The 22,835-nt window shown below is 47.3% G+C and overlaps 1 long non-coding RNA gene across 3 annotated transcripts in view; it reads right to left on the bottom strand.

The window, feature by feature from the left end:
- Positions 1 to 5,679: 5,679 nt before the first annotated feature.
- LOC108592566 (uncharacterized) overlaps positions 5,680 to 22,835 on the bottom strand; it is an 88,807-nt gene continuing 71,651 nt past the window's right edge. For all 3 annotated transcript variants that reach the window (XR_013519934.1, XR_001912742.4, XR_013519935.1), the window contains one exon: positions 5,680 to 22,555. This is a non-coding gene — a long non-coding RNA (uncharacterized LOC108592566). The remainder of the gene's footprint in view (positions 22,556 to 22,835) is intronic.

The following is a 22,835-nucleotide window of genomic DNA, read 5'->3' as shown; positions in this document are numbered from 1 at the left end:
AGAGTGAGCTGGAAAGGTCAGGTGGTATTCAGAAGGTAGGATGCTTGAGATTTTGGAGGGGATACAATTATTGTTAGTGGTAAGCACTGGTGTGTGACCTTGAAAGTGACAAGTGGAAGGAGGTGGAATGACAGGGGCCAGGGAAGTGAGAAGCAAGGCTCGGAGAAGGACCGTCTCTACGGAAATCACTAAGAACTGTGACAGGGCAGTGTTGGAGAAGGAGTGCTCAGCATTTAAAATCTTTAGGGAACAGTAGAGGGGAGCGACCAGGGCTCTATAGATGACTGAAACGGGGACTATCAAAGGGGTGTGGTCTGATGGCACAACTTCAAAGCCACAGTTTTGGGGAAGGCACAAGCACAAATGATCTGAAAGTGGCAACGAGGAGCAGGGTGGGCACCTACCCCACCTGCCAGTGGCTGCAGGAATAGGAACAGCCATCACTTGAGAGGGATTCAAGAAAGGCAGCATCCCGGAAGGAGAGCTAGATTTCCTCTAGAGTAAGAAGAAAGGGAACGTTCAGGGGCAAGGATGAGGTTACAGACTATTTTGCTGGTAACTAACCATAGGAAGCCCAGTGGAAGGATTTCAGGAACAGGAAAAAGAGAGTTAGGTCACATGTGGGGATGTACAGAGCCAAATGAAGATCAGAGGGCAGGGCATAAGGACTAGGCTGGGAGTTTGGGGATTTTGCAGTGACTAACTTCAAAAAGGGTAAAAGGCATAATGAGATTTGTCTGGATAGCCTCTGAGGCAGATGGCTGTGGTAAGGCTGTAAGTGTTGGGAAAAGAAAAAAGGGGACCTTGAGGAACATGGAGCTCTGGGGTGCCCCTTTTTTTGAGACAGGGTCTTGCTCTATCACCCAGGCTGGAGTGTAGTGGTGTGATCACGGCTCACTGCAGCCTCCACCTCATGGTCTCAAGCAGTCCTCCTGCTTCAGCCTCCCTAGCAGCTGGGACCGCAGGCGTGTACCACCACACCCAGCTAATTTTTATTTTTTATAGAGATGGGGGTCTCTCTCTGTTGCCCAGGCTGGTCTTGAACTCCTAGGCTCAAGCGATCCTCCCACCTCACCACCCAAAGTGCTGGGATTACAAGTGTGAGCCACTGCACTTAGCCTTGGGGCCCCTTCTTTACTCTTGCTGAATGCATACAGACCTGGCTGCTGGGGCCCAACCCTGAGTGAGGATCAGAGAGAAAAGGGGTCAGATTCTAGAGAAAGCATGGGTAGTCATGGGCTAGACAGACACCTCAAAAGGTGATATCTGAGTCTAAATCCTCACTTCGCCTTAGATGAATGATCTTGGGCAAGTCCCTGAGCCTCTTTGAGCCTTTCCTCGTCTATAAAATGGAGAGGTAATACTTCCATCATGGGATTACTGGGAGGAGCCTATGAGATGGGAAGTAAGGAGTGGATTATTGGGAGGAGCCTATGAGATGGGAAGTAAGGAGTATAGCACAGAGCCTGGCTCATTCCAAGCCCTTACCAAGAGGTCACTACTTGTTTAAAGAGACTGTGCTCTTAGACTATGCAATCTGGTGTGGAACCTTGACTGCAAACATCAGAAGGTCTCCCCACTCTGATCCCTCTTTCCTCAGCAAGGTCTGTTTGAGCTCATAGGACTGAATATTTATTTTTAAAATGGCTGGACTGGGAATGGATAAAATCCTCATCAGGGAATGAGTTACATAGAGTTTTCTAAAATGTTAACTTGAGTACACACATAGATATGGCACACTCCAAATACCCTAGAGAGTGGGTCTGCTGTCTCTACCTGGCCCTCCATACTGGGGTCTTGGGAAACCTCCAAGAAAGAAGTAACTGTCTCTAGCACCTGAGTATGCTCCTTTGTGTTCAACATGGATTCGTTCTAGTCCTGTCACTTCCTTCTATCAAGGCGCGTTTATTCATTTAATAATGTTTGCGTGCCTATTGTGTGCCATGACTTGTATCAGTTTCATTCAGGAAAACAGAAACTACTATAGGAATCCCTAGGAGACAGGTACCTAAAAAAAAACTTTGAAAGGGCTGGAAGGACATGCATTAATGAAATCCACTGCTATGTCTTAAAAAGTTGCGTGAAATAAGGAAAATTGCCAAAATGGTTGTTCCTAGTTCCAGGGTTAAGGTGGATAGTTTCAGGAAAGCCCCCAGAGGCCACTGCAAACATCTCACATTTACCAGAATCCCGGCATCAGCCCATTGCTTCTGGGAGAACAGTAATATAGATTCTGCTTCTCTTCCACCTTCCAAATCTTATGTGTGCCACCGGCAGGATCAAAGTAGGGATTCTGAAAAATGTGATTTCCAAGCGTCTAGCCCTTATGTTACAAGAGTGTGCAAAGAACAGGGGAAACGGTGCTGAGCTGCTACCCAACAGTCCAGCGCAGCTCTAGTCTGGGTGTGGAGGTACGATGGAAAACAAACAAAGCTCTCGCCCTCTTGGAGCTTATATTCCGTGGCAAACCAGGCAAGAAAATGAATTTAGCACATGTAATGTCACTAATGAATGTTAAGACAAATCCGGGTAAGGAAAGAAAAAGCCAGATTAGGATGTCCTTTTAATTACGGTGGTCAGAGGCTTGAATAAAGTGAAGAAGCCATGTGGACACACAGGGACATAATGTCCCCTGCAGAGGGGACAGCAGGTACGAAAGCACTGAGTCAGGAGGATGTTTGACCTAGTCAAGTAACAGCAAGACCACTGTGGACAGAGCAGAGGAAGAGAGGGGCACAACGGTGGGAACCGAGATCAGAGAGGCAAGCAGTGGGGTGGCGCAGGGCCTTGTGGGCCATGGCAAGCACTTTTCTCAAAGTGTGATATGAAAACATTTGAGCAAAAGGGTAATATGATCTGACTTAAGCTTTTTTTTTTTTTTGACATGGAGCCTTGCTCTGTCGCCAGCAGGCTGGAGTGCAGTGGTGCAATCTCGGCTCACTACAACCTCCGTCTCCCAAGATTCAAGCGATTCTCCTGGCTCAGCCTCCCAAATAGCTGAGACTACAGGTGCTCACCACCATGCCCGGCTAATTTTTGTATTTTTAGTAGAGATGGGTTTCACCATGTTGGCCATGATGGTCTTGATCTTTGGACTTCATGATCCACCAGCCTCGGGCTCCCAAAGTGCTGGGATTACAGACATGAGCCACCACGCCCAGCCCCGACTTAAGTTTTAACAGAATCACTCTACTGTGTGAGAATTGGGGAGGGGACAATAGGGGAATGAGGCATGAGGTCCAATGAGAAACTTACTACAGTGTTCCAGAAGAGAAATGGGCAGGGGCGGTAGACCAAGGTGGTGGTAGGAGAGGTGGTGAGGAAAGGTCAGATTCAGAATCTGTTTCAAAACAAAGGACTGGCAGGACTTAATGAATGGGAGGCGGGCTGTGAAAGAAACATCAGAGTCAAGGATGACTCCAAGATTTCTGGCCTGAGCAACCAAGTGGTTGGCAATACCATTGACTGAGGTGGAAAGAGGCAATGGGGGAGAAGGGGGACAAAATTTTAAATGTTTGGCTCCTGACATGTTCAGTTTAATATCACTTTTACATATCCAAGTGGAGATATGAGGTAGAAAATTATATATACAGGTACATAATTCAGGGATCATTCAGATCCAAGGACAGACATTTGGGAACCATCGGCCAGCAAATGATGTCTAAAGCCACAGGACAGAAGGAAAGCACCCAGAAGTGAATGCCAACAGGAGAGAGAAGAGGTCAGGACTGAGCTCCAAGGCTGCTATCAATGACATAATAGTCTCCATTTCTCCAGCTGCAATTGTTCCAATTCATATTTAAAGCCAGAGCCTCATCGCTGTTCCGAAGAGCAAGTCACAGCCCTCCATAACATTCCACAAGCCCTGTGATCCCTACTCTTCCAGGAGTAGATCTATGCCGGTCAACTACTGGTTTGCTCTCAGATCCGTCCCCACCCTTTTCTGATCTCAGTATCTCAGGGAAATACATTGCCCAGGCTCCTTTCCCCTCTAGCTTCTAGTGTTCAGCCAATGAAAGGCATCTGTAGAAGACTGGAGAGTTCGAGGGGAGAAGCCAGGGTACTTCTCCCCTCTCTCACTGTGACAGTGGCTGAGTTTGCAGCAATGGTTACGCTTCTCCAGAACTCCAGCTCCTACTACCTATCCCCCAGCTGGCAGCCCCCACTGAGACTCTGGCTCCCACTGGATGGCCTCCGTTTCTGGGCTCTGGTGATACCTCCTCCCAGTGTCTCTATGTCCCTGAGGGTAGTAGCAGCTTCCAGCTGTTGCTAATCTCTAGCAGCAGCTTCACAGTCCTGTTGGCTTCTCAGTGCTTCCATCACCAATCCCTGCATTCAATTCCCTCTCTTCCAAAGACCTAGAATGGTTTCTGTCTTCCTGGCTGACCCCTGACTGATTCAGAGCCCTTGGGCAAAATGTCAGCTGCAGGTGTCTGTTACATGCAGTTGGCTCCTCTTCTCTTTGCCTCTGCTCTTTTGTGTAGCAGAAGAGAGACACTCTAGGCCATCCAGGCCGTGGCCTGGATGAAAACAATTTTCAAGTTTAGAGCAACTGAAAACAATCCCCTTATTACGCACAAGTCCACGAACCTATGTTACTTCCCATGTCACACTATCTCCGCCTTGCCTGGCTTTTAACCATTTTATTCCTCCCTGGAGATGGGCTCATGCAGCGTAGAGGAAAAAATCTAAGAAACCTTGTCTCCAATATTTACTTAGCATGTCGCTTTACCATTCTGAACCCAGTTTCCTTACATCTATGAAGTTAATGTCAGGATTTCTTTGTTATAGAGCTGTAAGATGTGATGTGATCATGTGAAAGCTCCAAGTGGCTGGTATATAATAGACTCAAAACATGCATTTCTTCTCCAGGCCAGTCCCCAACCTGCTCAGTTCTGATTCCTCATTCATTAATTCATTCATCTCTCACTCATTCACTAATTCACAAGCATTTATTATACATCTATTATGTACCGAGCAATACTGTGGGTAACACACAGGTGAGTGAGATACAGTGCTGCCTTCAGGGAGTTCAGTCTCCTAGGAGGGATTAAACACATCTATCATGACTCTAACACAGGTAGAAAGAGGCACAAGAAAAATACCAGCTGAGCCTATAGGAACCGAGAGGAAGAAACTTCATGGAGAACCAGCAAAGACTCTGTGCAGGGGTTCTTAACTATCTATGTGTTCATTCACTCATTCATTCATTGGAGACAGGCTTGCTTTGTCTCCCAGGCTGGAATACAGTGGCACAATCTCAACTCACTGCAACCTCTGCCTCCCGGGTTCAAGTGATTCCCATGCCTCAGCCTCCCAAGTAGCTGGGATTACAGGTATGCACTATCATGACTGGCTAATTTTTGTATTTTTAGTAGAGACAGGGTTTCACGATTTTGGTCAGGCTTGTCTTGAACTCCTGCCCTCAAGTGATCCTCCAACCTCAGCCTCCCAAAGTGCTGGGATTACAGGCATACGCCACTGTACTCAGCCTTATCCATTTTTTATTTTCCGTGGATCCCTTAGGCAATCTGGTGAAGCCTGTGATTCTTCTTCAAACAATATTTTAAAATGCAGAAAATAAAATCCATAGGATTATAAACAGAACCAACTATTTTGAAATAAATATATCAAAATATTAAACATCAAATCCATGAAGTAGAAATGTAAAAGCTTCTTTATCCAGGTATTGAATAGCAAGATCACTACTCTTATACTTTAGGGCCTTTGTTTTTTTTGAGACTGAGTCTCATTCTGTCGCCCAGGCTAGAGTGCAGTGGTGCAATCTCAGCTCACTACTGTAACCTCTGCCTCTCAGGTTCAAGTAATTCTCATGCCTCAGCCTCCCAGTTAGCTGGAATTATAGGAACCTGCCACCACACCCAGCTAATTTTTGTACTTTTAGTAGATGGGTTTTGCCATGTTGGCCAGGCTGGTCTTGAATTCCTGACCTCAAGTGATCCACCTGCCTTGGCCTCCCAAAGTGCTAGGATTACAGGCATGAGCCACCATGCCCAGTCAGGGCCATTATTAAGTAAAATAAGTTTTCTTGAACACAAGCACTACAATACCAGGGAGTGGATCTGATGACCCAGGTGGCTACTAGGTGGCTAATGGGCAGGTGGTGTCTACAGTATGGACATGCTAGACTAAGGGATGATTCATGTCCTATGCGAGATGGAGCCAGACAGCGTGCAGGTTCATCACACTTCTCAGAAGAGTGCCCAATTTAAAACTTATGGATTGTTTATTTCTGGAATTTCCATTTGATATTTTTGAACTGTGGTTGACTTTGAGTAACTGCAACTGTGGACAAGGGCCTATCCTGTAATTGTTTTTTCTATTCCCATTCACAAACCTCAGATTTATCCCCAGACCCATGGGAGTCCATGGACCCCAGTTTAAGAAGCTCTGCCATGGGGTGGAATATTACCCAGTTGTCAAGAACCTGAACTTGGACAGCCTGGCTTCCAGTCCAGGCTCTGGCACTCACTTGTTCTGTGACCTCTGAGCAACAGTCTTCTCATCTGGAATGGGAGACAGCCCAACAGGCCCCCTCTGTTGTGAGGGTTAGAGAGGAGCTGTCTGCAGATTCCTTAGCACAGCGCTGGGAACCTGGTATGTGCTCAGTGGGTTCTTGTTCTAGTAACATGAAAATCAATCATATCCAGCTGCCTGTTTTGTGAACCAGGTTCTAGGCACAGAAGTGTTGTCCTGTCTCTGTTTCCTACAAGGCGGTGAGAATGCTTCAGCTACTTCATGACTCAGAGAGAGAGAGCTACAAAGGATGGGGCTAGATGAGGAGTAAGAAATGCAAGAACTGGCCAGCCCCAAATATTTGTTCCCAGGGGCTCACATGGGGCTTCTACATGGGTGGACACCCAGGCAGGACCTGCAGAGAAGTGGAGATGACTGATGAGATCTGATGTTGGAATTACAAGTATGTTTCCCCCTTTTTGCATGTTTCTTCAATAATCCTTACAGCTCCCCACCCCATTCCCTGCAGAATGAAGTCTATTCTTCTTAGAGAGGAATTTAAGGCCTTTTTTTTTTAAATCTAGGCCCTGCTTACCTTTCCAGCTCCATCGTGCAAATCTCCCTGGCACACACTCTCTACTTCTGCGAAAGGAAACTTCTAGCATGTCCCAGCACACCCCCAGTATTACCTGCTCTGGGCTTTTATTCACATCAGTCTCTCTGCCTGAGCATCCTCTTCCCTCCCCAGTCTACATCGTTCTCAGCCCATCCAGATGATCCCTTTCAGGAATCTCCTGGCTCTCATCTGAGCTCCCAGCTCTGCCTGCTAGGGTCCTGACTTCTCTCTGCAATACCCTAATCGACAACCAGTCACATGTCCTGGACCAAGAGAACACCCTTGAGAGCAGCGTCCATGAGTGCCTCAGATCTCCATTCACCCCCTACAGAGTGCCACACCCAGGAGATGCTCAGGAAAGGATGAATGAAGGGACCAACACACCCAAAACCTCTCCAAAGGACCCTAAAAGGCCAGGTACCTGCTGGCCCTGTAAGCCCAGGAATTCCTCCATCCAAGGGACCCCTTGACCATCGATTTGTTTACTTGCTCCTTCATAAATATTTACTGTGAGCTAACTGTGCCAGGCTCTGTTCTCGAGAACATGGCAAGTGAAAAAAACAGGTAAGGATCCTGGAACTTACCTTCTAATGAAGGGAGGAAATGTGTAAATAAAATAAAAGTAGAGAATATGTGGTATGTCAGACAGTTACAAGTTCTCAGGAGACAAGAGAAATAGAGAAGGGGGAGAGGGAGTCCCAGGGTACCCTCTAAAATAGTTGTTAAGGAAGGTAGTTAAGGAAACTTCACTGAGAAGATGACAAATATGTAAGTAAAGTCATAAAGGAGGTAAGGGAGACAGCCAGAGATCTGGGGGAGAAGCATTTCAGACAGCTGAAGCAGTCTATGAGTTTCTTTTTCAGACAGAGGAAGCAGTCTGTGAGTTTCTTGTTGGTGATGTAAAAAAATTATCACAAACTTAGTGGCTTAAAACAACAGAAATGTATTTTCTTACAGTTCTGGAGGCCAGATGTTTGAAATGAGTCTTCCAAAGCTAAAATCCAGGTATCAGCAGGGTGGTTCCCTCAGCAGACTCCAGAGGAAAAACCACTCCCTGCCTTTTCCAGCCTCCAGTGGCTGCTGGCATCCCCTAGCGTTCCTTGGCTTGTGGCTGCATCATTACGATTTCTGCTGCCATCATCACATGGACTTCTCTTCCGTAGTCAAATCTCCCTCTGCCTCCTCCTTACAAGGATGCTTGTGTTGACATTGGGCCCTCCTGGATAATCTAGGATAATCTCCTCATCTGGAGACCCTTATCTGCAAAATCCCTTCTGCCTTATAAGGGAAGATTCACAGGTTCCAGGGTGACAGAGGTTAGAGCGGGCAGGACCTTAGCCTTGGTCAGGGTTAACACTAGCTACTGCATCACTAATTCCTCCAAAATCTGAGAGACTTAACAGGGTATTTCTTCTCACTTTCCAGCCTAGAAACTCTCAGATCCTCCAGGCCTCAGAGTGTTCCATGGGGTCTTCCATATTCATTTGACAAAGAGAGGAAAGAAACAGCAGGGGTCCCTCCAGAAATTTTAGGCCCCAGGGCTGGAAGGGATGGACATCATTTCTATCTGGTTTTCAGTAGCCCAAGTTAGTCATATGCCCCCTCACAGATACAAGGACGATAAGAAATATGGTCTTTTTTGTGTGCCCATGAGAAAAATGACATGGCTTGGTAAACCCGTAGGCTTTTCTTTGCCACAGCCCTGTAGGACATTGTAAGAATTTCAACTTTTACTTAAGGAAAATGGGAACCCTTAGAAAATGTTGAGCAGAAGAGTGACATGCTTTGACTTAAAGTTTTTTGAAAAAACACTCCCATGGAGTTTTTTTTCCATATGAAAATGTCCCATATCTTGATTGTGGTGGTGAACTTGACTGTTTACATTTTTCAGAACTCGTTAAACTGTGCACTTAAAACTGGTGAATTTTATTGCATGTAAATTACACCCCAATAAAGCTGATTTTTTAAGAAAAGGACCACAGGGACTGCTATTTTGAGAATAAATGGGGTTGGGGGGGGCAAGAACAAAATCAATGGGACTAGTTGGCAGGCTCTTGCGATAATCTTGGCCCAAGGTGGTAGTCGTGGGGGTGGCAGGAAGTTGGGTTTGGGGTATGTATGGTTTGCAGGTAGAAGCAAACAGGATTTGCTGACATGCAGATATAGGGAAGAGGGTTAAGGCACAGGCTGTAGACTCAGGCTTCACAGGACTGAATTGTGGCTCCCGCACTTACGATCTTGGGCAAATGACTTAATATCGCTAAGCCTTAGTTTTCTTCTCTGTGAAATAGGGATGATACTAGAAACAACTTCATAGGGTTGTTGGGAGGTTAAAATGAGACAATGTATAAAAAAATACTGAGCACAGGCCCTGGCATAAAATGAGGACTTGGGACATTTCAGTAGAGGCAATAGCTACCCTGGACTGAGTGATTACAGTAAGCCAAGCCATGTGTCCATTATTTCCATTTCTCTTCCCATGATGTGATGCCCAAAGAGCTGGTCTCCATGTTTTTCTGGTCCTGAACTGGAGTGACCACAGCTGGAGACTTTACTGACCAAAATGTGGGGTCAGAGTTCCCAGCTCAGTCCTCACAAGGTCCCCCCTTCAGAGAGGATACCTCCAGAGAGCTGACCTGCTAAAACGAGGGGCATAATTCAGGCCAATCCCCACCCCCCACGCTGCAATGAGGGCCAGAGCACTTCCTTGCAGGAAAATCACAATTTTACTACAAACTCTTACAGGTTTTTTTTGTTTTGTTTTTTTGAGACGGAGTCTTGCTCTGTCACCCAGGCTGGAGTGCAATGGCACCATCTCGGCTCACTACAACCTCCACCTCCTGGGTTCAAGAGATGCTTCTGCCTCAGCCTCCTAAGTAGTTGGGGTTACAGGCCCGTGCCACCATGCCCAGCTGAGTTTTGTATTTTTATTGGAGATGGGGATTTCACCATGTTGGTCAGGCTGGTCTAGAATTCCTGACCTTATGATCCACCTGCCTCGGCCTCGGCCTCCCAAAGTGCTGGGATTACAGGTATGAGCCACTGCGCACAGCCAAAGTTTTTTTTAAAAAAGAAACTGCAGAAGGCAGTGGGAACTTGTCACTTCAATTGCTTGAACAAGCCCCTCTCACTCTTTGTTTCTTAGCAATCCCTAGATTATCTGGAAATCGCTAAGGAAGAGGCAGGAATTAGCATCCTCTGAGCACCAGCTAGGTTCCAGGCCCATATAAGACGGTTTCACAAATCACAGGCAACCTCACAAGAGCCCTATGTGATAAACATCACGATTCCCATTGTCTGGCAAGGAAGCCAAAGTTCAGAGAGGGTAGATGACTTGCCTGAGATCACACAGCTTGTAGGCTGTAAGGGTGGAATTTGCCATTTTACAGGGAGCCGTGATTTACTCAAAGCAATGCAGTAAATGGCAGGTCAGTACAGGGGCTGGGAGCACAGACCCTGGAACCATGCTGCCCAGCTCCACCTCTGGCTGGTTTTGGACTGGGTTTGCAGCCCAACTCCACCTCTGGCTGGTTTTAGACTGGGTTTACTGCCCAGCTCCACCTCTGGCTGGTTTTGGACTGGGTTTGCAGCCCAGCTCCACCTCTGACTGGTTTTGGACTGGGTTTGCAGCCCAGCTCCACCTCTGGCTGGTTTTGGACTGGGTTTGCAGCCCAGCTCCACCTCTGACTGGTTTTGGACTGGGTTTGCAGCCCAGCTCCACCTCTGGCTGGTTTTGGACTGGGTTTACTGCCCAGCTCCACCTCTGGCTGGTTTTGGACTGGGTTTGCAGCCCAGCTCCACCTCTGACTGGTTTTGGACTAGGTTTGCAGCCCAGCTCCACCTCTGGCTGGTTTTGAACTGGGTTTGCAGCCCAGCTCCACCTCTGACTGGTGGCAGGGACCTGTGCAAGTTACTTCACCCCAACATGCCTCATCTGTAAAATGGAAATAATAATAATATTGGTTCCTAATTGTTATGGGTTAATTTTATGTGTCAGCTTGAGTGGGTTAAGGAAGAACCAGACAGCGGGTAAAATCTTCTTTCTGGGTGTATCTCTGAGGGTGTTTCTGGAAGAGATTACATTTGAATCAATGGTCTGAGTACAGAAGATCCAGCCTCACCAATGTGGGTGGACAACCCAGTGAAGGCCCAAATAGAACACAAACGAGCAGAGGAAGGGCAAATTTGTCCTCTCACCTTTCGTTCTCCCACCTTTGGATATCAGAACTTCAGTTTCTCCTGCCTTCAGACTCCGAGACTTACACAAGCACGCACATGAACATACACATATACACACACACACACATACACTGGCGGTTCTCAGGCATTCAGCCTCAGACTGAGAGTTATACTGAAACTGCCTTTGCAAAATTATGACTGAGACAGTGAAAGAGATCTGACTTAACCAACTTCATCTTGGTTCTCACCTTTAAGCTGTCCTTGTTCCTTCCTGGATATAGGCTGAACTAACTTTGGGAGAAACTTAGTTTATAACAAAACTTAGTTTATAACTTAGTTTAAAACAAAAAATGGTAACAGCCCCTCTCCAAAACAAACCTCCTTCTTGCCTGGGGACTAGGCCTTTGTAGGACTGACAAGATAGCCACAAGATAAGAAATGATGGTTTAGGAGTCATGGTGCTGGAGGCTACAGGATTCTGACCCTCCCTAAACTGCTCCTAAGGTCAGTGCTTGAGATACTTTGCATCAACTGTATCATTGCCACAACGGGTCTTGATGGAATAACTCCAGGGATGGAGAGTGCTCTCCCTTTCCAGGCAGCCCAGCCACGTTTCAGATAACCCTAATGGTTAGAAAATTCTTTTTTACAGTGATGTAACGTACCTCCCTGTAACTTAAAATCATAGGATATTACAAGATCCATCCTTTCACAAACAGAGTAGGGAAACTTGCCCAAGGCACTCAGTAACAGACTTTAGAGCTAAGATTTCAACTCACTTCTCACCGTTAGACTACAGATTCCTTACAGCACAGAGTTAAGCCTGGAAACCACTTCTGAGTCACTAAAAAAAAGTTACACAATGTACTGCTTCCCAAGACAGAAGTATGTAATACATTTAAGAAAAATCTTTACCCTCCAAAACTATTTTAAGTTTACATTTTCAATGTTCATAGGAGTAAAACTTCTGCTATTGGTAATCTCTCAAGAATGACTCGTTTGTTTTTTTTTTTTACAAGATAAAATACAAGACTTATTTTTTAAAAGGATGGAGGGGGCAGATAAATAGAGTAATTGATAGCCAGGGCTAAGAGGTCAGACAGACCTTGTTTTCCATCCTGGCTCCACCGCATAAGAAACATGAGAAGGTAGACAATTCTCTTCTCTAAGCCTCAGTTTTGTCATCTGTAAATGGGAATCACAATGGTCCCGATCTTCACCAGACGTGATGATCCGACACCGGGAAACCGAGCGCAGTCCTGCCGCCACGCCTCTGCTCAGTAGGTATCTGCCTTTTTATAACTGAACATGTACTAGACGGCTTTCTCTTGCCTTCCTTCCTTCTCCCTTCCTTACCTTCTCCCAAGTCGGCATAAAAATTATTTTCCGTTTCCTTGCCTCCAATTAGATATTGATTAGAGTATCTGATTGAGAATGAGCACTTAATAAAAGTAAATAAGTTCTGACATTTTATTTTTACTCTTGAATAAAAATGCTCACCATCCTCCTGAAAATGAGCCGTCACATTTTATTTAACAGCAGAAAAGATTTGTACATTTGGCCCTGCAGGAGCTGAGGAATCTATTTTCATTATAACAAACATTGATTTTGCATTAAAAAGTCTCATTATTTGAGATAATGACTGCTGGGCTCCTTAGTTATTCTTTTGGTTCCTAAATCATTAAAACTCTAACATTTAAAGAGCAAGTGGGACCACAGTGACTCCCAAATTATCGCCAATGAGTCACACCCCGTGTGCCCTAGTCACGGACAAGATTCAGGAGAGTGCGGACCACCAAGGCACACGTGGTGAAGTCCAGTTCTTTCTCTTGCAGTTCCAGAATTCTAAATTCCAAACAGACTTGGTTTTTTTGTTTGTTTGTTTTTTACAACCATTTTACAAAACGAAAAGAAAGAGGGGGTGGGTAAAACCCTCTAGTCTCTGTGTTTATGTGCAATCAGTTCTTTGAACAAATTCTTCTAATCTTAAAGAAACTGGAAAGGAAGAAAGCAGAGTTCATCCCCAGGACTGGGAGTTGGTGGCATATTAGGTGATCACGGTGGTGGCAGAGGTGCCTGGTAGGCCTACCTTCCACCAGCAGCAGATAAATTATTGACTTCAGGAATATTCCTCAGCGGATGGTTTTCCACGGTTACACTCTCCCTGATCCAGGGCATTTATGCTGCATGAGACCCAGCTGGGCCCCTCATTGGCAAGCCACGTGTGACACAACTGAGTTTTGCAGAATTTCAACCACATGCACCACTTTGGATAATGTATTCTTTCAGATGCCAGGACTGAGCTTTAAACAAAACATAATCCTGCCTGCATATCAATTTCCCAGGACTGTAAGGAGGAAAAGGAAAAAAAAAAAAACCAGAACCGCGATGCTTTCAGCCACAGCATTTCCATTTGGGGTTTAGCAGTGGGGACATCCGAACAGTATGCACAGTCTCCCGGTTCATTAGGAGGAGCACAAGGAAGGAAGGGGGGAAGGTGGGGAGTGAATCATAAAATATGAAAGGAGTTCCCTGGAAATTGGCATCAATGTGATTTATTCAATTCAGACCTATGCTCGACTATTAAAAAATAATTGAATAGTTGATCCCCACTGCCACTTGTAAGTGACGGGAACATGGCTAGGAGTGGAATGAAGGAAGGTGCTGGGAGGAATTTGAGATGTTCCAGATCTCAGCCCTACCCAACCTCCTGAAAGGAAAAAGAACTCTCCCTGGACCCTGCCCTAACCACCAGTCACTTCTTATAGGATGCTCCCCACTCCATTCCTGTCCATGCAGACACAAGTTTCTGTAGAGTTGTAACCACCATATGTAAGCAATTTTGCATCCCACTGTCTATATTTGGCATTGGGTTCGAAGCATTTTCTCTTTGTAAAAATAATTGGTTTTAAAAACATTACATAAGCAATATACACTTATGGTAACAAATGCAAACTATGCAGAAATATAGGATATTAAAAGGGGAACATTGCCCCCTCCCCAAAGACACCCATTCCCTAAGATTGCCACTATTAACAGTGGAAGGCTCATCCTCCAGACATTTTTCTGTTTCTATAAACACACACACACACAGACACACACACAGACACACACGCACACACGTATGTATACTTTAAGACATTTTTACCAAAAAAAAAAAATTCTGTTTTGCAACTTTTTTCTGTAAAAATGTTGTGAAAATATTTCATGTCAGGATGTATAGAGACCCACTTCTACCTTTCGATCTACTTTATACATTCCATTGCTTATTTCACGTACCCCTCCATTGCCAGGCGATTAGAAGATTTCCAATATTTATCACACACAGTGCCACCATGCCACCATACATCCATACACATACATCTGTGCAAATGTTTCCGTAGAACTGATTCCCAGAAGTGAGAGTGCAGATCCGAGCATGTGACCCACGAGTGTTTCCCACGCTGTTCCAGGCATCCCAATTCTCACTTTTAATATCTGCGGAACAACCTTTTGAATCCAACTCAGCTGACTCGCATAGTGGAAGGGAAAACAAATCTGTTTCAAGCTCTCCTATCTGCAACTTCCTCCCTATAGAAAAGAAAAATAACTTGGTGAGCCTCTGAGGGTGTGAAATGGAAAGCGTCCACCCCAGGACATGGCCTGGAAAGAGATGGCAAGGCGAAGAGAGGGTGGAATTGCGTGTAGAATGTGGAGTTTCCCCAAAGATCTGGGAGAAATAGATGTGTGGGGAGTTTATGGAGAGAGAATGCCAGCAATATGGCAGAAAACTTAGGGTCCTGTGAAGGAATTCCAACAGCAAGAACTTCCCCAGTATGGGTTTTGGCTAAGGGACTTTTATATAGGGCCCAGATATAGGATCTTCACTTCAAAAGTGTTATTTGAACCACGCATAATCAGTAGTTCAAATGATTATGCTGGTGGGGGTTGAAGAAACAACTCTCTAGGAAAGGGCTGAAAGACCTTGATGTGCAGCATTTGCTGATTTCTGTGACATAAATACTCCTCCTGGCCAATCACAGTGACTCATGCCTGTAATCCCAGCACTTTGGCAGGCTGAGGTAGGTGGATCACCTGAGGTCAGGAGTTCAAGACCAGCCTGACCAACATGGTGAAACTCTGTCTACTAAAAATACAAAAATTAGCCAGGTGTGGTGGCATGCGCCTGTAATCCCAACTACTCAGGAGGCTGAGGCAAGAGGGTCGCTTGAACTCGGGAGGCGGAGGTTGCACTGAGCCGAGATCGTGCCACTGCCCTCCAGCCTGGGTGACAGCATGAGACGCCATCTCAAAATTTTTAATTAATTAATTAATTAGAAAATACTCCTCCCAAGGTGCAAGTCTGATGCAGGGTACTGAATATTCCATGATTGTCCTATAAACCATTGATAAAGCCCAACATCCCTGGGCCAGTGGACTCCCCGAGCAGAGGAAATCAGGCAGGGTCCAGCTTGGACTGAAGACATCAGCAAGTGAGGACAGGCACTACAGGATGCAGAAGGCACTTAGGCAGCCAGCGGCAGCGAACCTGATGAAAGGATGGTAAGCCTCCCTCGGGAATACTTAGAGGGGCTTCCACTGCATGGAAAGGGCTTGAGTTACCGCTTTTAAATGTGAAAGAATGACCCCAAAGGCCTGGAAAATGTGGGGACCCCTGGTGCCCCGTTTGGGGCAACTCTAGTGTTGCACACTTGAGCCTCCTGCACTAGCTGCTATTTCAGCGAATGCTGGGATGAACGCTTTCGCATGCGTTCAAAACTCTGCAAGCTAATCCTCAGCTCCTTCTCCACCCACCCCTTCCTCTTCCTGCCTGCAAGGTCTCTGTTCCACTACACCATAGCCCTTGCCAGTCCCTAGATACACACTGCATGCACCCAACTGCAGGCTTTGCCCAGCCTTCACTCTCCCTAAGCCACCCTCTTTCCCTCCATTTGGGTTAACCACCGCTACATCCATTCCTCAAGGCCCAGTTCAAAGGCTCCCTCCCCTACAAGCCTTCTCAGAAAGAATCTGTCTCCCTCGTCCTGAAGCCCCACAGTCTTTTGTTTAAATGGTTTCCAAACCGTTAGTTAATGGTCCAGAGAGCTCCATGGAGGAGGAGACCTGGAGCTCACTGTCTCCCTGTCCTCAGACAGCAGTTTCCACAAAGCTGATCCCGAGTCACCATCTAAGAAGCCTGTCATATACTCTGAGCCCTACCCCAGCATCTGGCAACATCTATGTGATGGACCCCTGAAAAGTAAAAGAATTGTCCTCATCACACAGGGAAAGAAGCTGGGTTCAGAGAGGCTTGGCACCTTGCTTTGTCACTCAGCAGCAGTGCTAGAGCTCAGGTCTTGCCCTTAAGCTCAACCTCATTTTCTCTGTCAGAGGAGGAGGGACCTGCAAATGATCTATCCCAAGTGCTTCCCCGCCTGGGGCCTCAGCCTCCTGGGGATTTGCAGGTTTATTTAGAGGAGACCTCGTGTTCATTGGCACTCAAAGGAAAGATGAGGCAACGCATGTCTCTTCACCTCTTTTTTGTTTTGTTTTTGGAGTTTTGGGGGTTTGGAGTTGTGTTATTGCTGTTCGTTTGTTGTTTTGTTTTGTTTTGTTTTTTACATTAAAAGAGGAACCACTGAGAAGTCCATCCACATTTTACTGATGATGACACTGAGGCCCAGAAAGGGTCAAGGACTTGGTCAAAGTTACACAGTGAATGTAGAAGCTTCATAATGTGTCAACTTAGCAAAGCTGGAACTGCGTGTCCTGGAATTTCCTTTCCTGAATGGTTCTGGGTTAGGAGTGACCACAGGAGAAACTTGTGTGAGATCCGGAAGGTGGAGCAGCAGCTTCGTTTGCCCCCAGGGTCTGGGTGGGTTCAGGTGATTCTCAGCTCATGAGTGTGCCGCCCACCTGCTGGTTCACCTTGTTGGCTTGGGATCTTGGAGGGGCAACCCCAGCTGATCTCCTCTTTCAGCTTCTCCAAACTCGGAGCCAGGTTTGTGTGCAGCTTCGTGGTGATGCAGGCTAGCTCTTCTGCAGATCACCCAAATCATCAGCTGGAGGCGTGGAGGCAGTGGGAGGCCACCCAGGGCCCAGGGAGAAGCAGATGCCGTCCCAGCAAGCCCTCGATTGGTGACGCTCCTCCTTGTGTGTTCAGACCATCCTTTTAGGTTCTGCCTTGTCCTTGCCACCTCCTCTTCCCGTCCATCTTCTCTTGCTGACTGACAGCCCTGCTGACTCCAGGTCTGGAGCAGACACGTGGATACAGACTGACACCACTGCCTAGCAGCTCCCCTGATCAGGAACGGCCATGCCCCAAGCATCAAGACCTCAGATCACGCACGTTCTGCTTCTCTAATAGAACCCTGATAAAACTGACCTCATGCAGAATCAACAGCCTGGAACTTCTTGTCCATGATGGCCTGAGCCCCAGGCCCCAGGCCTTCCCCAGTGAGATCACTGCCTCCATCACAGGGCTGAGGCTCCCAGATCTCCCCCAGCCCAGTGGCCAAGGGAGAGACGTGTCTGGCCTGTTCCCTAACTCATCAACATGATCTCTACAGGCTCCAGGGACCCCAGTCCTTCCTCCCTTCATATGGCCCCCAGCAGGCTGCAGAGCAGACAGCTCATCCTGGCTCCACATCTTCCCGTACCAGGCTGGGGTTGTTCAAGGCTGTTTATTTCTCCTGGTCCCCAAGCCCATAACTTCAGAGCTGCCTTGGCTGCCTGCTGTCCCAGGTCTCTATAAATAATCAGACAGTAAAGATGTCACACCGCCAGCTTGGGGCACCGTCCAAACAAGCCCAGGGCTGGCCCTTCCTCAGGGGCACCTCCACCAGCATGCTGAGCTGGGACTTACTACCCCTCACCCCACGCAGGGCTCCTGCATCTGCAGGAGGACAGTCTCCACACTGCAGCACTGAGCAAGGCTTTCAGGATCAACTGCTCCCTCCTGTCCTCACCAGGCCCTTCCTTCCTCTGGAAGGTCCCAGGTAGCCCAGGAGTTTCTCCCTTTTTGGAAGCTACTTCGGAGGAAAAGGTCACGGTGACACTGTGGAAACAGATGGATCTGGATTCCAGCGTCTCCACTGCCACTTACTAATTCTGGGACCTTGGAAAAGTCACATAACCTCTCTGGGCTTTAGGTTTTTATAAATGAGGATGTTAATATGAGCCTCATAGAAATGTTGTGAGGGTTAAATAGGGTGCCGTATGAAAGCATATAGCCCAGGATCTGGCATGTTATAAATGGACACAGTCTTGTTATTATTGTTCTTGGGGTTTTTTAACACTGTGGCCACCAAATTGCATGCTCCATGAGGATGGAGACTGCCTGACTTGTTTCCTGCGCTCCCTAGTACAGCGCCTAGCACATAATAGCACTCAACACCTACTTGCTAAATGAATGAAGAACGATAATAATGCTGACTGATTAGGGCCACTGTATGTTGTAAAGCAGGCAGGACTGGAGAACATTTGGAGATTCCAGGAGGTGAGGTTGCTAGAACCTTTTTTGTCAAATGTAACCATCTGTGTTCTCTTAAAGTGTTTATTTTTTCTTTCTTTTTTTTTTTATTTGAGACAGAATTTCACTCATCACCCAGGCTGGAGTACAATGGCACAATCTCGGCTCACTGCAACCGTCCCAGGTTCAAGCAATTCTCCTGCCTCAGCCTCCTGAGTAGCTGAGATTTCAGGCGCCCACCACCACGCCCAGCTATTTTTTGTATTTTCAGTACAGACAGGGTTTCTCTGTATTGGTCAGGCTGGTCTCAAACTTCTGACCTCAGGTGATCTGCCTCCCGAAGTGCTGGGATTACACTCGTGAGCCACTGCGCCCACTCTGAGGCTTTTCTTTGACCACCTGCCGACTATTGCCCCACGGGCAGTGACTGCACTGGATGGTCACATGGCTAGTTAGTGCTGAAAGTAGGATTCAAACCCACCTATCGCTTATCATACACAGATCATATGCAGATCTCTTCTACTCTGTAAGGTGGCGATTAATCTCTTCATATACAGATAAGGAAGCTGAGGCTCGAGGAGGGTCAGTAACTTGCCCAAAGCCACACCGCTATTAGAGTAATCTTACATAGTATGTGAGCATTTGATTCTAAAACTGGTATATCAGGCAAAAGTTGCATAGAGTCCAAATTGCTCTTGAATTCCCTTAAATTGGCTCTCTGGTTTTCTTTGTATAGAGCCTAGTACAGTTTTACCTAAACACCCTTGAGTTTGAGAGCGGATGAGCTGGACTGAAGGAAGGACAAGAAGGAAAGCCTGGGAGACATCAAAACACAACATCATTCAACTGTTTGGCCCTTCCGATCACGATCGGCCCCCTGGCCCAAATGAAGCAGGAGAGGAGTTGTGAAGGATTCCTACCAGGCTCATTCAATTGCAATTTAATGTTAGTGCCCACTGGTCTTAATATATATGCATGGATGTCATTGTTAAGCCGATTGAATGTGTAACATATGACAAAGCACCTGCACTGTGACTTGCCTAGAGTAGGTGCTCGATATATGTGTGCAAAATTTGAATCTACAATCATTCATTCATTCATTCATTCATTCAGTATGTATGTATCGCATTTCTCCTAGGGGCCAGGCACCATGCTAGGCCTCAGGGGAACAGCAGAGAACAAGACGGACAAGATATCTGCCCTTGTGGAAACAACATTCCAGTTGAGAAAACACAATGGGCAAGGAAACTACCAGGTATACAATAAAATGTCAGGTAGCGATGGAAAGAAAAATAAAAAGGGTGGGGGAAAGAGAGTGGTGGAGCAGCTCTTAGATAGGGCAGGGAGGGCATCTCTGTGGAGGTGGCGTCAGAGCCAAGAAGCGGTCTGGCCCGGACAAATCGCCCACGTGTGGACACCATTGTCTGAAAAGTCCAAAACCTGGTCACCTGCTTCCTGCCTTTCCAAATCCGCATTTTGTTTTGTGGCCTCTGCTGAGCAGCCATCACTGCCATACTGTTAGGTGCTGAGCTCGTGATTCCTTACAGTGGGAGGGCAGGGGTAAGAAGGGGCTGCTAATGTGACTCCTCTGTAAAAGGTGAGTCAAGCTCATGCCCATCCACCTGACTCCAGGGCCCCGGGTCTCTGTGCCACAACACAGCTTGGGTGCTAGAAGAAATCCCATGGTAGCTGTGGGGACGAGACACCACAAGACTTGATCCAGAATCCTCAGGGTTCTGAAGCCAGGAAGGGTCCTCAGACAAACCTAGCCACACCTATCACTTCACATTCACTAAGTCCTGCGGGGTAATCATCTCATTTGATTAACTCTCTGATGCTACAGGTAGCGAGACTGAAGTCCAGAGGCCATGGGACTCTCTGTGAACCACAGAGCATCAGCGGTGACAGAGATAAGGACTCAGCTCTCCCAACTCCCAGTCTGGTGCTCTTTATACCAAAAGTCCACCTTCCAGTTCATGGGTAATCCAAAACTTCTGTTTGTTCTGGGGTTGTTTCTACAGCAGATACACTAGTCTCTGTGCAGGACCCGCCTCCCAGGGAAATACGGTAGTGCTGAGAAGAGGGTGAGGACAGGCTGGGGGTGATGGCTCACACCTGTAATCCCAGCACTTTGGGAGGCCAAGGCAGGTGGATCACCTGAGGTCAGGAGTTCAAGACCAGCCTGACCAAGATGGTGAAACCCTGTCTTCTACTAAAAATATAAAACAGCTGGGCGTGGTGGTGGGCGCCTGTAGTCCCAGCTACTCAGGAGGCTGAAGCAGGAGAATCACTTGAATCTGGGAGGTGGAGGTGGCAGTGAACTGAGATCGTGCCATTGCACTCCATCCTGGGTCTCAGTCTCAAAAAAAAAAAAGAGGATGAGGATGGACCAAAGCCTGAAGATGCCCTGGAGATGAGGTGTGGATGGTGAGTGTGCCTGCCGAGCCCAGGAGACTGACTGACTGCAGCACCGGGCTGGGGTGAGGTCCAGAGGGGAGGAGCCTCCTATAGGGACAGCGACACCGAAGAGGGGACAACATAAAGCCACTTCTGTCTTTACCTCGCTTTGCCTTTGTACCACCTCCATTTGGGTGCAGTGCCAAGCACCTCACATTTTATTCCTAAGCCAGAAACTGCCTAGTGGGAGGAGAGAGAGGGGTGTTCTTTCATTCTGTAAGGGCCTCCCATGCGCCTGGTGCTGGGAACTTCTCCTTCCTCATTTTATTTCCTTCACGCAAAAACCTTGTAAGACGGCGATTCTCATCCCTGTATTACAGATGGGGCCCGAGGCTCAGTGTAGGGCAGACTGAGTAGCAGCCCCTTCCACCCTCTCACCCCAGGTCACCACTCAGAGGTGCAACTGAGATTCCAGCCCAGGCCTGCAGAGCAGAAGCCTGTGCTCTCTGAGGCATGGTCTCCCACGTGGCCAGCCGGAGGGCTCCTCCGGAAGGGTTTCCAGGGAGGCCACCGGGGCTGTCTGGATTGATAGCGCCTTCCCCAAATCCTGTAACCCCCTCCCTGCCAGACCTGTGCCCACTGCTCTGGCTGCAGGCAGGGAGCGGGGCTGGGCACTAATTTACACTTGTTTAACTACAGCTGCCGCCCTCCTGCCATGTGTCTATCCGCCATTTATTGCGCTTTCCAAAGCCCTGCCCGGCACTCAGGGGCATTTCCTGCCTTCGCTAATGGAGGAGAATAGACGCATTATATGTGAATAATGGATTATGATGATACAATTTGGGTCTCTTAGCTCTCACCCAGCCTAGGCTGGCCTTGCATTATTGATAACTTACACACACCTTCCCAAGCATGCTTATGTAAATATTTAATAGGGAAAGCAAGTTAACCCATTGGTTTCAGCCATTTCCAGAGCACTAGAAGGGCCATGAGGGGTGACTTGGGGGACCCCCAGCAGGAGTTAGGTCTCTTTGGAAAAGCCGGGAAGTTGACAAGATGCTCACTTGGTCACAAGGAGTGTATGGCCTTGAGGTTTGGGGTTTTCCAAGAGCCGAAACAAAAGGGTAGGGCTGCCTCGCCGTAGATCTCCTCCGATCAAGAAGACAAGTTGCCCCACACGCAGAGCATGGTGAGGATGTTGGGATGAGGGGTGCAGATTACCGGAATGCAGCTGTGGTGGGTGTCGCCACGGGATAAATCCAACCATTGCTTCTTCCACGGCTGATTTCCTGTGCTTTCCCACGGCTTCCACATTTCACACTCCATTGCACGTTGGAAGACAATGCTTTAGAGGCCACCTGGGGTTCACCCTGGGCTCCACCACACACCAGCTGGACAGCAAGTTACTTAATCTCTCTGTGCACTGGTTGTCACATCTGTAAAATGGAGAACTAATTTGTTTGTCTCAGAGGTACCCATTGTTGGTGCAAGAATTCAGTGAGAAAATATATCTGAAGGCCTTTTACTACCTATTACCATATAGCAGCAATTGGAAGACACACCTGCTTTCGCATGGCTCTTCATGCCACAGCACACATTAACAGACAGTGTTTCTTTTTTTTTTTCTTTTTGAGACAGACTCTCACCCTGTCACCCAGGCTGGAGTGCACTGGCGCGATCTTGGCTCACTGCAACCTTCACCTCTGGGGTTCAAGT

This window comes from Callithrix jacchus, chromosome 7 (genome assembly GCF_049354715.1).
Source record: "Callithrix jacchus isolate 240 chromosome 7, calJac240_pri, whole genome shotgun sequence".
Classification (NCBI taxonomy): domain Eukaryota; kingdom Metazoa; phylum Chordata; class Mammalia; order Primates; family Cebidae; genus Callithrix; species Callithrix jacchus.
The sequence above is the reverse complement of the archived record's forward strand: the minus strand, read 5'-3'. Positions and strand labels throughout refer to the sequence as shown.